Genomic DNA, 15803 nt, shown 5'->3' on the forward strand with positions numbered 1-15803 from the left:
GCTGCCTGAGCATAAATGTTACCATAGGGCTCGTTCTTAAGTGTGAACGGCCCTGATCAAAGTCACAAATGACATCCTATGTGAATGTGACTATGGTAAACTATCCCTCTTCATCCATTTTGACCTGTCTGCAAACTTTGATACAGATGATCACACCATCCTCCTCCAACACCTCTCCCAGACATGCCAACTTGGGCAAATTTATTGCTAAAGATATGATTTCAAAGTAAAATTGAGCTTCTGTTGTGTGAGGGTTCTTAAATCTCGGAATTTGACAGGTAGGTTTGAAACGCACCTTTTACTATGTTTGGACCATGTGGACCAATGGCAGGGATTGGATTACTGGCCCTTCTCTGTGAGGTCACCATGCGTTGATACGGAGCGGTGTGATTGGAGCTGTTGGTGCTGGGAGTTGGAGATATCGTCTGTAAGCGTGGGGCTAAGCTATCGGTCGCCAAGCAGCTTGGACAGACCTGTGGCGACAGCAGGCCCCAGCCCTCAACAGAGCTGGCATTTAATGAGAGAGGAACTGAGGATCGAAGGTGCCACAATGACCTGCTTTGAGAGTTTGGCCCAGTTTTAACCTAGGCTCTCAGGAAAAATTACGCTTTAACTGGACTCATTACATTAGATTCAGTACTAACTGTGCAGTTACAATGCTCTGGGTGTGGATTGGGTTACAATGTACGTGCAGCTAAATACTGACATTTCCAAAGTTAAAGTAGTTCTAATCCTCTTGGCATCATTTTGTTTCTGCCCTCTAATATGTTTCCCCTCTTCCAATAACATGCATGCTGTTGGAAGGCTGAGGTTCTACAGGTACTGCCCAAGATTGGTGGGATGGGTGTGGTCGAAGAGAGAGAGACCGCTGCTCATAGACCCCAACTCTCAGACTTCAACTTGACAGGAAGAAAGAGCACTTCTCTGAGCCTTCCAAAGGAGACTTCCCATAAACCACCACTCGGGGGGGTGGGTGGGGGGGTGGAGGGAAGGGAAGAGAGGGGAAGACGCCCATGAAAGGTAGAGACTTAGCCTTCTGAGAGAGATCCACATTGGTGGGAGCAGGCCCAATGTCTCAGCATCCCAGTTTCCCTGAAGGGTCCTCAATCAAGCATTAGGACCCTCAGTCTTTTCAAGGGGTCAAATGCCTGTTTTAGGCAGGCTTTCTGGATGCCTGAAAAATGGTTTGACACAGTTTTGAGTCAGGCATCTTGGAACCCGGCGTTGATCCCAGAAATTAGGCCTTATTATGCTCAAATGGGGCAGTAATATAGTTTTTGTAATGTGCTCTTAGAGATTAAATAAGCCAGTAGTGGGATTTTTAAACCAACTATCAATCTATACTGGTTTATGTTTGAAAAAACTATCAACTCATTTTTACAGCAAACATTTTGATTTTTTAAGAGTTTGTCTCCTGATTTATGACATTGCTGCTCTCTCTCTTGTAAAGCTGGGAAGGGACTGCACTTGCCTGGTTCCATTTCTATCTATCCAGTTGTAGCTAGTGAATCACCTGCAACGGCTTCTTTTCCTGCTCCCTCAACGTTACCCCAATGATCCGACCTTGGCTTCTTCCTATTTCTTATCTATGTGCCGCCCCTTGGTGACATCATCCAAATACATGACGCTAGATTCCACATGTATCCTGACTTCACTCGGCTCCACCACACCACCACTTAACTCGAACCCTCTGCTGCTTCTGATTTGTCACACTGCTTGTCCCATGTCCAGTATTGGATGAGCAGAAATTTCCATCAACTAAATATTGGAAGACTGAAGTCTAAGGCCTGATTTTCCTGTCAAAATAATGGAGAGGCTAATGGTGTTAATCGTTATTTGTGTAAATGCTGCAGCAATTTCAAGTGAGGGGTGGATGCGTGGTTAAATATCCAAAGGTTACTGTCTGAGTTGTGCCACTTTACTATTAGCTTTGTAAAAATAAAATCTTGCTGTCTGAATCACATGCATTGAATGGCATAAAGTTGCTGTATTTACGTAGTAGATGCAAACTAAACTTGCCACAGAAAGTCAAAGTCTTTTAACTATGTGATGTATTAATAACTGCCAAACAGCCCCTCTGGCACTGAAAATTGTGGGGTCTCATTCAGGTTTTAGTTGTTGGAAATTTAAAAAATATAACATTTTTAAAAAACTTTTCTTTTCTCTCTGAATCCACTCGCTCTTTCCCTCATATATCTTTGTTCCTGATTTAGCATTGAATTGACACTTTCGTTTGCTGTTATTTCACAATCCTTCCATCTGATAGATTAAGGAGATGCACATACTAACCTGAAATCCAGGGACGGTGGCAGCAGACCAGGAAGGAGTCGGGAGTGGAATCAGCCCAATAAAAGAAAGAGCGGGGCTCGAGGCCCTTCACTAACCTGAAGTCGGAGACGGCGGCAGTGGACTCTCTGTTTCTGCGCGCGCTCTATTTGGATTTAGTGTAAGAAAAAAAGTGACATCACTGAAATTCTGTGCACTAATTGGTCGGTGGGCGGCAGTTGTTATTGTCTGGGGATAACTGTGATTGATTGGAGTTAAAAAAAAAAAAAATGGTTCCTTTTAAAATTAAAGCCCTAGGATAGCTGTCAGTAAATTTTTACTATTTACTGGCTATACTAGTGCTGTTTGCATGGAGTAAGGTTGTAAGTTAAGTGTGGGTATTTTCGTTGGCTGGGGGCGGTGGAAGGTGCTCTTTGGTCCTTTTCTTTCTCAGCCTCAAAGCTACAGGGGATAAAAGTTGATTGTAAATAGCTGGTAAGATATTACACAAGCAAATTTTTTCTCATTGTAAAAGTAAGTAATGGGGCAGCATAGCCAAGTGGAATGTACCTCTTGTGCAATGTGGGAAGTCGTGAATGTGCTATGTGACCTTGGCAAACATGTCTGCAGAAATTGTCTCAGGTTGCAGAAGCTTGAGCTTCGGGTTTCAGAGCTCGAGCGGCGGCTGGAGTCACTGTCGTGCATCCGCGAGGTGGAGGACTACGTGGACGTTTCAGGAGGTAGTCAAGCCGGTGCCTCGGCAAGCACATTTGGGGGGTGGCTGCCGGACGGACAAAGAAGTCAGGGCAGGTAGTGCAGGAGTCCGCAGAGGACATCCCACTTTCTAACAGGAATGTCATGGCTGACTCGGCTGTGCTGGGATGGAGAAAAAGGGACAAGAGGGCAGATAGGCGTTTCTGTGGTTGCAGACGTGATTCCAGAATGGTATGTTGCCTCCCTGGTGCAAGGGTCTTGGATATCACTGAGCGGCTACAAAGTATTCTGGAGGATGAGGGTGCACAGTCGGAGGTCGTGGTCCACGTTGGTACCAATGACAAAGATAGAAAGAGGGATGAGGTCCTGCAAAAAGAATTTAGGGAGCTAGGCAGCAGATTAAAAAGTAGGACCTCAAAGGTTGTAATCTCTGGGTTTCTTGCGGTGTCACGGGCTAGTGAGTATATGTTTAGGAGGTTAGAGCAGATGAATGCATGGTTGGGGAGATGGTGCAGGAGGGAAGGCTTTAGATTCTTGGATCACTGGGCCTGTTTCTGGCGAAGGTGGGATCTGTTTAAGTTGGACGGGTTGCACCTGAACCAGAACGGGAACAGCATCCTTGCTGGGAGGTTTGCTAGTGCTGTTGGGGAGGTTTAAACTAATTTGGCAGGTGGATGGGATACAGAGTGGAAGCACAGTAGGGGGTGATGTACAATCAAATATAAATGTGAAGCTAAGTCAGTCCAGAGGGCAGAGGAAATGTAGACCTGTTAAGGCTCAGGCAAATAATGCAAGGCTGGGTTGTATCTATTTTAATGCAAGGAGTCTTACTAGTAAGGCAGATGAATTGAGGGCGTTGATGAACACATGGGAATATGATATTATTGCTGTTAGTGAGACATGGTTGATGGAAGGGCAGGACTGGCAACTTAATATCCCAGGGTATAGAATCTTCAGACGTGATAGGGGAGGGGGTAAAAGAGGAGGTGGCATTGCACTGTTGATTAAGGAGTCAATTACAGCAGTAAGGAGGGATGATCTCCTAGAAGGTTCCTCTAATGAGGCCATATGGGTAGAACTTAAAAACAAAAAGGGGGCAATTACTTGGCTGGGAGTGTACTACAGGCCTCCAAAAGGTCAGGTAATAGTAGAGGAGCAGATATGTAGGGAAATCTCAGAGGTGCGGAAATAATAGCGGATTTCAGCTTCCCCTATATTAGAGGGGATAGTATTAGTGTGAACAGCTTAAAGGGGACAGAATTCTTCAAGTGCATTCAGGAGAGCTTTTTGAGCCAGCACGTAGTGTCCTACAAGAGGAGGGGTGGTACTGGACTTAATCCTAGGGAATTAAGCCAGACAAGTGGTAGAAGTGGCAGTGGGGGAGCATTTCGAGGATAGTGACCATAACTCTCAGATTTAAGGTTGTTATGGTAAAGGACATAGAGGGACTGGAAATAAGAGTACTGAATTGGAGGAAGGCAGATTTCAATATGATAAAACAGGATCTGGCCAAAGTGAACTGGGAGCAGCTTCTTATAGGAAAGTCTATATCAGACCAGTGGGAGTCATTTAGAAGGGAAATTGTGAGGGTTCAGGTGCAGCATGTTCCTCTAAAGGCGAATCGTGGGACCAACAGGTCAAGGGAACCCTGGATGTATAAGGATATAGAGGATTGGATAAAGAAAAAAAAAAAGGAGGCGTATGGCAGATTCAGAGTGCTGAAAACAGCAGAGGTCCTAGAGGAGTATAGCAAGTGTTGGGGAGTACTTAAAGTAATTAGGAGAGTGAAGAGGGGGCATGAAAACTCACTAGCAGACAAGATAAAGGAAAATCCCAAGATGTTTTATGAGTATGTTAGGGGCAAGAGGATAACCAGGGAAAAAGTTGGTCCCATTAGGGATCATAGAGCCAATCTGTGCGTGGAGGCGGAGGACATGGGGGAGGTTTTGAACGATTATTTTTCATCTGTGTTCACTATGGCGAGGGGCGATGTAGGTGTAGTGATCAGGGAAGGGGATTGTGATATACTTGAACAAATTAGCATTGTAAAGGAGGAAGTATTGGCTGTATTAGCAGGCTTAAAGGTGGATAAATCCCCAGGCCCAGATAGGATATATCCCAGGCTGCTATGTGAGGCAAGGGAGGAGATACCGGGGGCTCTGACACACATTTTCAGATCCTCTCTGGCCACAGGAGAGGTACCAGAGGATTGGAGGACAGTGAATGTGGTACCATTATTTAAGAAGGGTCGCAGGGATAAACCAGGTAATTACAGGCAGGTGAGTCTAACATCAGTGGTCGGGAAATTATTGGAAAAAATTCTGAGAGACAGGATTAATCTCCACTTGGAGAGGCAGGGATTGATCAGGGATAGTCGGCATGGCTTTGTCAGGGGGAGATCATGTCTAACAAATTTGATTGAACTATTTGAGGCGGTAACTAGATGTGTAGATGAGGGTAAAGCAGTTGATGTAGACTAGATGGGCTTCAGTAAGGCTTTGGATAAGGTCCTGCATGGGAGATTGGTTAAGAAAGTAAAAGCCCATGGGATCCAGGGTAATTTGGCAAATTGGATTCAAGATTGGTTTAGTGGCAGGAGGCAGAGGGTAATGGTCGAGGGCTGTTTTTGCGATTGGAAGCTGTGACCAATATACCATGGATGGTAGGACCCTAGAGAGTACAGAGGATCGGAGGGACGTTGGGGTGCTTGTCCATAAATCTCTGAAGGCAGCTGCACAGGTAGTTAAGGTGGTTGGGAAGGCATACGGGATACTTGCCTTTATTAGCTGAGGCATAGAATACAAGAGCAGGGAGGTTATGTTGGAGCTGTATAAAATGCTAGTTAGGCCACAGCTGGAGTACTGTGTACCGTTCTGGTCACCACACTATAGGAAGGATGTGATTACAATGGAGGGGGTGCAGAGGATATTCACCAGGATGTTGCCTGGGCTGGAGCATTTCAGTTACGAAGACAGACTGGATAGGCTGGGGTTGTTTTTCTTGGAGCGGAGAAGGCTGAGGGGGGACCTGATTGAGGTATACAAAATTATGAGGGGCATTGATAGGATAGATGGGAAGAAACTTTTTCCCTTAGCGGAGAGATCAATAACTAGGGGGCATAGATTTAAGGTAAAGGGCAGGAGGTTTAGAGGGGAGTTGAGAAATCTTTTCACCCAGAGGGTGGTTGGAATCTGGAACACACTGCCTGAAGATGTGGTAGAGGCAGGAACTCTCACGACATTCAAGAAGTATTTAGATGAACACTTGAAACGCCATAACATACAAGGCTACGGGCCAAGTGCGGGGAAATGGATTAGTTAGGATGGGTGCTTGATGGTCGGCGCAGGCGCGTTGGGCCGAAGGGCCTGTTTCTGTGCTGTAAAACCCTATGACTCTATGACATTCTTGCCCTGTTCACTCAGATGCTTGGTTTCCCTCATGGCGACGATATCAGCTCACTCTTTCGTCAACTTGGTAAAAAAAATTAAAACTTAGCATGCAAAGGCAGATCCAACTAAAGCAGATGACAGTCGTTGCCCTTTTAAATCAAAACTTGGTCTCTTGTTTTTGGTCCCTGCCACAAATTCCGTTCCCCAACCACTGACTCCATCCCTCACTCTGGCCACAGTCGGAGGCTGAACCAGACCACTAGCAATCATGGCAACCTACTTTATCCTCAGCTGATCTTCTGAGCCCATATTCTCTCCATCACCAAGACCACCTACTTCCATCTCCATAACATTAACTGAGGTAGAGGCAGAGACATACAATCTGCTACAGAATTCTTCATCCATTGCTTAAAAAAATAGTTGAGTTTAGAGGTAACTATGCTCTCCTGATCACCCTCCACTCTACCTAAACTTAAGCTCATTCAAAACTCTGCTGCTCATATCCTAATTGCACCAAGATATGTTCGCAAATCACCCCTGTGCTTGCTGACATATATTGGCTCCTGGTCCGTCAATGCTTCAATTGAAAAACCCTCTGTAGTCTTATCACATCCTGTCCAAATGCTGCTTGCAAATCACATTGGTTCTTTTCTTATTTGTACAAATCAGTGACCTCCAGAATCATTTTTTTCCCTTAGGCATTTGAAGCCAGGTCCTGACACTGCAAAGGGGATGATTCCTGGACGAGTGATATGACCTTGGTTTCGGAATAGTTCATTTTGTGGCCTGTGAATCAGGCACAGTTCTTGAATTTTTTGGAAGATGTTTTGACAAAGAAGGATCTGTATTCAGAAATATTTAGTAGGCTAGCCTCTCTACGGATGTTCAAGCTTGTCTTGAAGCTTGCTGCCAAGGCAAAGAGGAACCTCCTGCCCTGTCCCACTTTGAATTCAGGAGACCTGAGACTATTGGTGTATGTGTTGGATGTTATAGAGCTCTAGTCCACTTCCAAAGTATCATTTATCTAAATACAGATAGAAGAGGTTCCCTATCCATTCAGCTGAATGCATTTTCTGTGAATGTGATTTTTCCATTTGGGAGGTGGCACTCATTGACAGGGAACATATATAGCGAATCATATCAGGGGCAGGGTGCAATTTTGTGTCCATTAAGATTTTTTAGGATCTGTAACACCGATGAACATGAAAGTTCATCCTTTTTTCCTTATCAGGTGGATAAGATAGTCAAGAAGGCATACGGCATGCTTGCCTTCATCGGTCGGGGCATAGAGTATAAAAATTGGCAAGTCATGCCGCAGCTGTACAGAACTTTAGTTAGGCGACTCTTAGAATATTGCGTGCAATTCTGGTCGCCACACTACCAGAAGGACGTGGAGGCTTTGCAGAGGGTACAGAAGAGGTTTACCAGGATGTTGCCTGGTCTGGAGGGCATTAGCTATGAGGAAAGGTTGGATAAACTCGGATTGTTTTCACTGGAACGACAGAGGTGGCGTGGCGACATGATAGAGGTTTACAAAGTTATGAGTGGCATGGACAGAGTGGATAGTCAGAAGCTTTTTCCCAGGGTGGGAGAGTCAATTACTAGGGGACATAGGTTTAAGGTGCGAGGGGAAAAGTTTAGATGGGATGTGCGAGGCAAGTTTTTTACACAGAGGGTGGTGAGTGCCTGGAACTTGCTGCCGGGGAGGTGGTGGAAGCAGGTACGATAGCAACGTTTAAGAGACATCTTGACAAATATATGAATAGGATGGGAATAGAGGGATATGGGCCCCGGAAGTGCAAAAGGTTTTAGTTTAGACAGGCATCAAGATCGGCGCAGGCTTGGAGGGCCGAATAGCCTGTTCTGTACTGCTCTTTGTTCTTTGTTTTTAAGCAAGAGATTTTGAGAGTTTTAAAAAAACTGTAATTTTATTTGCTGCCACTAGAGTGTGATCATTGATTTGATTTAAAAGAATATACAGAGAGAAGCCTTGCAAACCTTTTGTCCCAATACTTTCCAGCTCATTAGATGAAACAGATTAATGTACCCTTTGCCTGTCATTTTTACATTATGGATCACAAACTACAATGCCACCTAGCTCTGTGAAATGTGTAAAATGATTTTTGGGCAGATAATGTATCCATTAGATTTATTGTGGCTCAGCTTCAGCTCTGTGCTGAGATTGACTTCTTTGCACTATCTCTGAAAGGAAACTTAGGAACCTGCTTCTGGCCTCAAATGTCCCAATATGGGATAGTCATTTGTGATCTGAAGGATAAAACTGGTTATGTTTTTAATTAATATTTTAGGTAATGACTTTGAAGTTGCTTGGAAAAGGTTCATAAAAATAACTTATTTGAATCTTCCTTGGCTATCATATATCTAGCCTTTAAGATTGGAAGTATATCGCATTTTTACAATATAAGCAGAGCTTCCACAATTGTAGTCAATCAGTAAAGAACAAAGCTTATTCAGTTAGAGTTAGTTAATGCTGAATTATTTATTCAATATTTCTTTTTCTAGATCCCTACAATCCCTCTTTTAACCTCTATGTTAAGAAAATCAGAAGTTGCAACAGAGATTGAAGTTCTATTGGTAAAAATAGCTAAAGAGCTGGAGATATGGGAATTGTAATCTGATCTGAAAAGATGGCCTGAGAGAAAATGGGATCAACTAATGAGAGCTATTAAGAGCTTTAAACACATTTTTTTAAACTGAAGCTTTTACTAATGTTGAAGGTTATGTTTGCCCAACAAGATCTGCTTCTCTCATTCAACCATAGAAAGGGATGTTGAGCCTTTAATTTAGGATATTTTGTCAGTTGGTGCAGGCAATAAAGGGGAAAAAAAGTAACATGTTGGGGATAATGAAACTCTCATTTGAAGATTGCCTTGTGAAACAATAACAAACACATTGGCTGTGATATTCCTGTTCTATTCATCTAGGATTCCCCAGGCGCAAAGGAGAGAAAAGGGGGAAGAGACCAGGAATCATGTTTTGTATTGACCCAGGATTTCTGGACTTTCCTGGAGAATCAGGCAGAATGCATGTGTCTCTTTGCTGACGATGCTGCTTTAACATCTCACACTGAAGAGTGCCTGCAGAGTCTCATCGACAGGTTTGCGGCTGCCTGCAATGAATTTGGCCTAACCATCAGCCTCAAGAAAACGAACATCATGGGGCAGGGCGTCAGAAATGCTCCATCCATCAATATTGGCGACCACGCTCTGAAAGTGGTTCAAGAGTTCACCTACCTAGGCTCAACTATCACCAGTAACCTGTCTCTAGATGCAGAAATCAACAAGCACATGGGAAAGGCTTCGACTGCTATGTCCAGACTGGCCAAGAGAGTGTGGGAAAATGGCGCACTGACACGGAACACAAAAGTCCGAATGTATCAGGCCTGTGTCCTCAGTACCTTGCTCTATGGCAGCGAGGCCTGGACAACGTATGTCAGCCAAGAGCGACGTCTCAATTCATTCCATCTTCACTGCCTCCGGAGAATACTTGGCATCAGGTGGCAGGACCGTATCTCCAACCCAGAAGTCCTCGAGGCAGCCAACATCCCCAGCTTATACACACTAATGAGTCAGCGGCGCTTGAGATGGCTTGGCCATGTGAGCCGCATGGAAGATGGCAGGATCCCCAAAGACACATTGTACAGCGAGCTCGCCACTGGTATCAGACCCACCGGCCGTCCATGTCTCCGCTTTAAAGACGTCTGCAAACACGACATGAAGTCCTGTGACATTGATCACAAGTCGTGGGAGTCAGTTGCCAGCGTTCGCCAGAGCCGGCGGGCAGCCAAAAAGGTGGGGCTAAAGTGTGGCGAGTCGAAGAGACTTAGCAGTTGGCAGGAAAAAAGACAGAGGCGCAAGGAGAGAGCCAACTGTGTAACAGCCCCGACAAACAAATTTTTCTGCCGCACCTGTGGAAGAGTCTGTCACTCTAGAATTGGCCTTTATAGCCACTCCAGGCGCTGCTCCACACACCACTGACCACCTCCAGGCGCTTACCCATTGTCTCTCGAGACAAGGAGGCCAAAGAAGAAGATAACCAGGTGCAGGAATTGTAATTCATGGAATTTCAGGTGAGAGGGCTTTAATGGTGTCATTAGCCTCATCCACAGAGAACACTATTTTGACACCAGATTTATGTGATAGCTGCTCTGGAATAGCCTGACTAGGGGCCTGGCCAGTTCCACAGATCTTTGGCACTGCAGCTGGCATGTTATCAGGGCTTATAGTCTTTGCAGTGTTACGAATATCCCGTAGAAAGAACCAAATTGTCTGAATTTTGGCATCTATGATGGTGGGGTGGAGGCCAAGTAGGATCAGCCATTTTGCATTTTTGGTTGGACATTTACAAACTCTTCAAAGTTGTCTCTTGCATTCACATGCTGAGTTCTGCTGTATTGAGGATGTAGATGCTCATGGAGCCTTTCTCTCCAATTAGGTGCCTGGTTGTCCACTTCAGTCCTTGATTGAATGTGTTAGCTCCTCCACCACTACCTTTGCTGAGATAGATCATAGATGGATAGCCTCTGGAAATCGGGTAGCCACATCCATAATGGTGAGAAGATACTGGTAGTGCCCTTTTGTTTCTGGCAGGGGCCCAACATAATGTACCAGTACTGTGCTGAATGATTCCCTAAAAGCCGGTATGGGAATTAGGGGTGCAGGTTTTATTGCCTGGTGAGGCTTCTCCACAACCTGGCACATGTGGAAAGTCTTGCAGAACTCCACCACATCCTTGTGGAGTTGTGGCCAGTGAAAATGCCGTCTTATCCGAGCTTGGGTTTTCCTGATACCAAAATGTCCAGCCATTGGAATCTCGTGGGGTATTCTCAACACTTCCCTACGGGACCTCGGCGGCACCACTACCTGGTGAACCAGTGTCCACTCTTCGTCTGCAGGTCTGTGAGGTGGTCTCCACTTCTTTATCACCTCATTCTTTTAATAGTAGCACTCTGGAACTCCCTCTGCTTCAGCTTCAGTTTGGTCAGTCTGTGCTAATGTTTTTAACCCTGAGTCAGCTTGCTGAGCCTCGACCAAGGAAGACCTGTTTAACTCATCCTCTGGGTCCTCTTACTTCCCAAAGAAGGTTTCAGATAACCAGACAGTAAGGTCATCTATCTGCAGTGCAAGTCCAGCCTCCTCTAATGGAGCTCGTTTGGCCATGGACCAAGTCACCATACGTGGGGTGGAGTTGTCACACCAACATGCTTTGTTGAATGATAATTTTGTTTAATCCACTGACTGGAGACCTGAGTTTATATTTTTTAAAGAAATTGAAGAGGGAACAGATAAAAGATGACTTTGCCAGCAGCTTAAGATGGCCACCTAATTTGCAACACTACATTGCAAGGCCTGTGAGATGGAAACAAAATGTCTGCTCATCCCAGCAAGAACCAAAACCCAGGAAGTTTAAGGGAACTGCCTGTTCTTTTTAGCAAGAAGAAATACACTGCTAAGTACCATGCTTGAATCACTCCATGACTGTCATGTGACAAGCCTCCCCCACCCCGCCCCCCCCCCCCCCACCTCGCAGCAGAGAAACACCATCTATGGTTTTAAGCTGATGTTTCTCTGCAACAGCAAGGAGAAGCATCCGGACTCAGACCCAAGTGCAGGTCTCTCTTTTTCTCTCTGTCTCTGGCTCTGCCTCTTGCTCTCCATTCCAGCTTGCAAGCTGTGAATTCTGCCAGTTGACTGACCACCTCTGCATACTCTGCTACAATCAGAAACCCTTTGGAGGAAATCATCTGCATCGCTGTTTCCAAGAGACCTACCGAATCATTCATCTATCTCTTCAAACTAAAAGCCTCAGAACCACTGAATTCAGCTAGAAGCCAGCCAAATCACCAAACTCCAAGATTGTATACTTTTTTATGGACTCTAACTCGACCAATCTACCCTTCCCCACTCTGTAACCTCTTTATGTGTGTGGGCGTGTGAAAGTTGGCGCAAAGTTTATTTTACTTCGGTTTAAGTACAATAAAGTTAACCTCTTTCTTAAACGCAAGAAAATCTGTCTGGTTCTTTTTGTGATCGTTGAAAGTAAATAACCAAATGCCTACTGAATTAGCCAGTATATCCACCTCAAAAAAAAAATAAAATAAAATAAACCTGTTGTGGTCAAACAAGGAGAGAGAAAAGAGGGAAGCCCTTCAATGACTCCTTACCTGACTGTAACAGTGTACAGAGCTTAGCTGTGATTCTTTGGTCGTGGGGCAACATAGTTCTGTCCATTACTTGTTGCTTTTGCTGTTTGGCATTCAGGTCGTAGGTTCAGTAAGTTAGTGTCTGATTCTAAGTTATGCCTGGTGCATGCCCTTGTAAATTCCCCATTAAGCTATGATTGGTCTCTGGTCTTGATGACAGTTCAGAGAGGGTTTGCAAGGCTGATCTCTTGCATGAGAAGACTGATGTATGATGAGAAAGTGGAGTTTTTTGGATTTTGAAAGGTGGTGATTTAGATATGATTAGATAAAGGCTTATTAAACAGTATTGAGAAAGCAGATCTGAAAAATTACTTCAAACCAAATCCTGTGAGTAAGACAAGGGGACATTGATTCAAAATAGTGAAAGTCAGGTAGTAGTTCTTCGCATTGAGAGGCTGATGATGTGGCCTGACTGCTCCACTATTGTCATAAGTGCACAGATTGGCTGGATTTGCTGGATAAAGTGAGGTCAGCCCATTTATATAATGTAATTGCACATAACTTGTGCGATGGAAGTCTCCTTTTTTATTATTCCAGTGTTTATGGTAGCTTTCCTACAGGTTTGTTCCAAATGGATATGTAGAGCTGGACTACATCATGAGATGGCTGCCTCATTTAAATGGAAATTGGAGCTGAATGAACCTAGTGCACAGATTCCCAGCTACCTTTGCACTTTGACCTTGGAGGTCACTAAATGTGTTATAGGCCTTGGGTCATCTGATTTCCCAGGAGCAGGGAGCTGATCTGCTTCAAGGTATCAGGTACCCAATGTTGTACTTAGGCCACAAAGAGTAATGCATGGAATTGACCTCCTGAAAGAGCAGCAGAGGCAAAAACTCAAGTACTTTAAGAAACAGATGCTGTGGTTAGAGGTTTGGAATGAATATAGGTCTTCCTGAATAGATGAACTGAGTTTGGCCATCATTATCTGTATTTATCTTGTGGTTGTAAAAATTAAATTGCAGATTAAAGAAACATTATTGGTCACTCCAACTTTGCACTGATAAGACCAGTTCTCGCAGTCATCATGATAGCAGAATGCAGGAAAGAATGTCATGGCCTAGAGGTGGTTGATAAAAGAATTTAAGAGTAACTGCCATATCCATGGAAAAAGGTGTTCATATATCCGAGTAAGGACTCGTGAAGCTGATTGCTCATGATAAGCTTGGGTCCCCTTTGTAATGGCAGCAACTTTAGTAGTTCTGCAATAATGGGGGGGAGAGGGGTGCAATTTCCATAGGGTATTTCTCAATTTGTTGCTGTAACTTTGATGGATGATTGGTGGAAACCAGGACAAATTGCAGAAAGGGGCATTGACATCATTTCTCTGACCTTCCTGCTGAAGTTGAGGTGGAAGATGGCGGGTGGGGGGAAGAATGCCTTTGGAAATTCTGCTCCAATGTGTTTTAAGTCTTGTATTCAATATGTAAATAAGAAAAAAAGCAAAATACTGCAGATGCTGGAAATCTGATATAAAAACAAGAAATGCTGAAAATACTCAGCAGATCTGGCAGCATCTGTGGAGAGAGAAGTAGAGTTAACGTTTCAGCTCAGTGACCCTTCATCAGAACTGGCAAAGGTTATAAATGTAATAGGTTTTAAGCAAATAAAGCAGGGGTGGGACAAGAGATAACAAAAGTAAAGGTGTTGATAGGACAGGGTCACAGAGAATAACTGACCAGAAGGTCATGGAGCAAAGACAAACGGTATGTTAATAGTGTGTTGAAAGACAAAGCGTTAGTACAGAGAGGGTGTTAATGGATGGAAAAATGAACATTTATCCAGACCAGTTGAGTATTTCCAACATTTCCTGTTTTGGATTTATGTAAATAAAGAAAACTTGGGAGCCAAATGGCATATGTAAACTAGGAAAATCTATAGAATGATGGGGCCCCCCATGCACTGTACAAACACTGCCCAAACTTGGAAAATTAGCATTTGAGTATTTTTGGGAGTTGATTATTGTTCTGAACACTCTGTCCAAATTCTTGCCAGAGTAAGAAGCATAAAATCTACTCTTCTGACCTTGAGATACTCCTTGAGTGCATGAGAACATTTCTTCACTTATGTTCTGTATGTAAGCTTGGATCAAATCTGTCAACACCACCATAATAGATCAGAAATTGGTGTAAGGCTATTCATATCCTATATGACCTGGACATTGATGGTGGCTGTTGTGTGTTGTTGTTGTAGTTTGTATCATAGCTAGGGCGTTCTTGAGAATGTCTCGGACTCTGGGTGGTTGTTGGTCGGCACAGACCCGGTGGGCCGAAGGGCCTGTTTCAGTGCTGTATCTCTCTATGACTCTGGATAAGTCAACTAATAACTCATTATTTACACAATACTATCTACACTCTCCATAAGCCTCCGAAGCGAGCATCCTTCGTGCTGTTACCCTTCTTTCCCCAAGCCTATCACCATGTGACTGTTACATTGTTCTTACAGTGGGAGAGGTTACTCTCACTGTCTCCAGCATTAGCCCTTTACATCCTTATACTACATCTTCCCCCCCCCGCCCCTTCCCCCCACCCCTGCAAGTCTTATCCAACATTTCCTTAAACATATTTACATTCTAGACTTATCTACTACTCTTTCTCCCCTCAGGTCTCTAACTTCACAGATCTAGTCTGTTCGGAGGTTTGACAATTCTCCCCGATCCAGTTGTAGTCTGACTGGGACGATCAGTAGTCTTCCTTGTAAGTCTGGCTTGCTGGCTTGGTTGATCTTTGCTATGGATTGCAGTATTCTGTTCGGTTTGGGGTTTGTTCATCTTCATCCGGGTCTTCCTAATGAATAATTAGCTTCTGGGGAACAGGGACAATGTTTCTCCTATTTCTTTGTATGTTTCCTTGGGTTGTGTGCATCACATACAATCTCTGGTAGTTTTCATCTCTGTAGATTACTGTACCTTCACTTTCTAGGTCATGTATCCATACTCTTTGACATTAATCAGTTTGGGTAAGTTTCTGGCTCTCAATCATTTGTTGTAATTTCAGATTTGCTGCCTTCTATAAGAGTTTTCCCGGTCTCTTACTTGCTCGTAGTTCCGGACATTCAATCCTGGAAGCAATTTTTTAGGTAACACAGCAAGTTGTATTCTTATCTTCCTGCCCATCAGTAATTCTGCAGGTGATAATCCACACATCAATGGCATAGATCGATAAATTTGAAGTGAGATTGGAAGATCTTCATTCTTCTTCAATAAGGACATT

The sequence above is a fragment of the Heterodontus francisci genome, chromosome 3 (genome assembly GCF_036365525.1).
Source record: "Heterodontus francisci isolate sHetFra1 chromosome 3, sHetFra1.hap1, whole genome shotgun sequence".
NCBI classification, from domain to species: Eukaryota; Metazoa; Chordata; class Chondrichthyes; order Heterodontiformes; family Heterodontidae; genus Heterodontus; species Heterodontus francisci.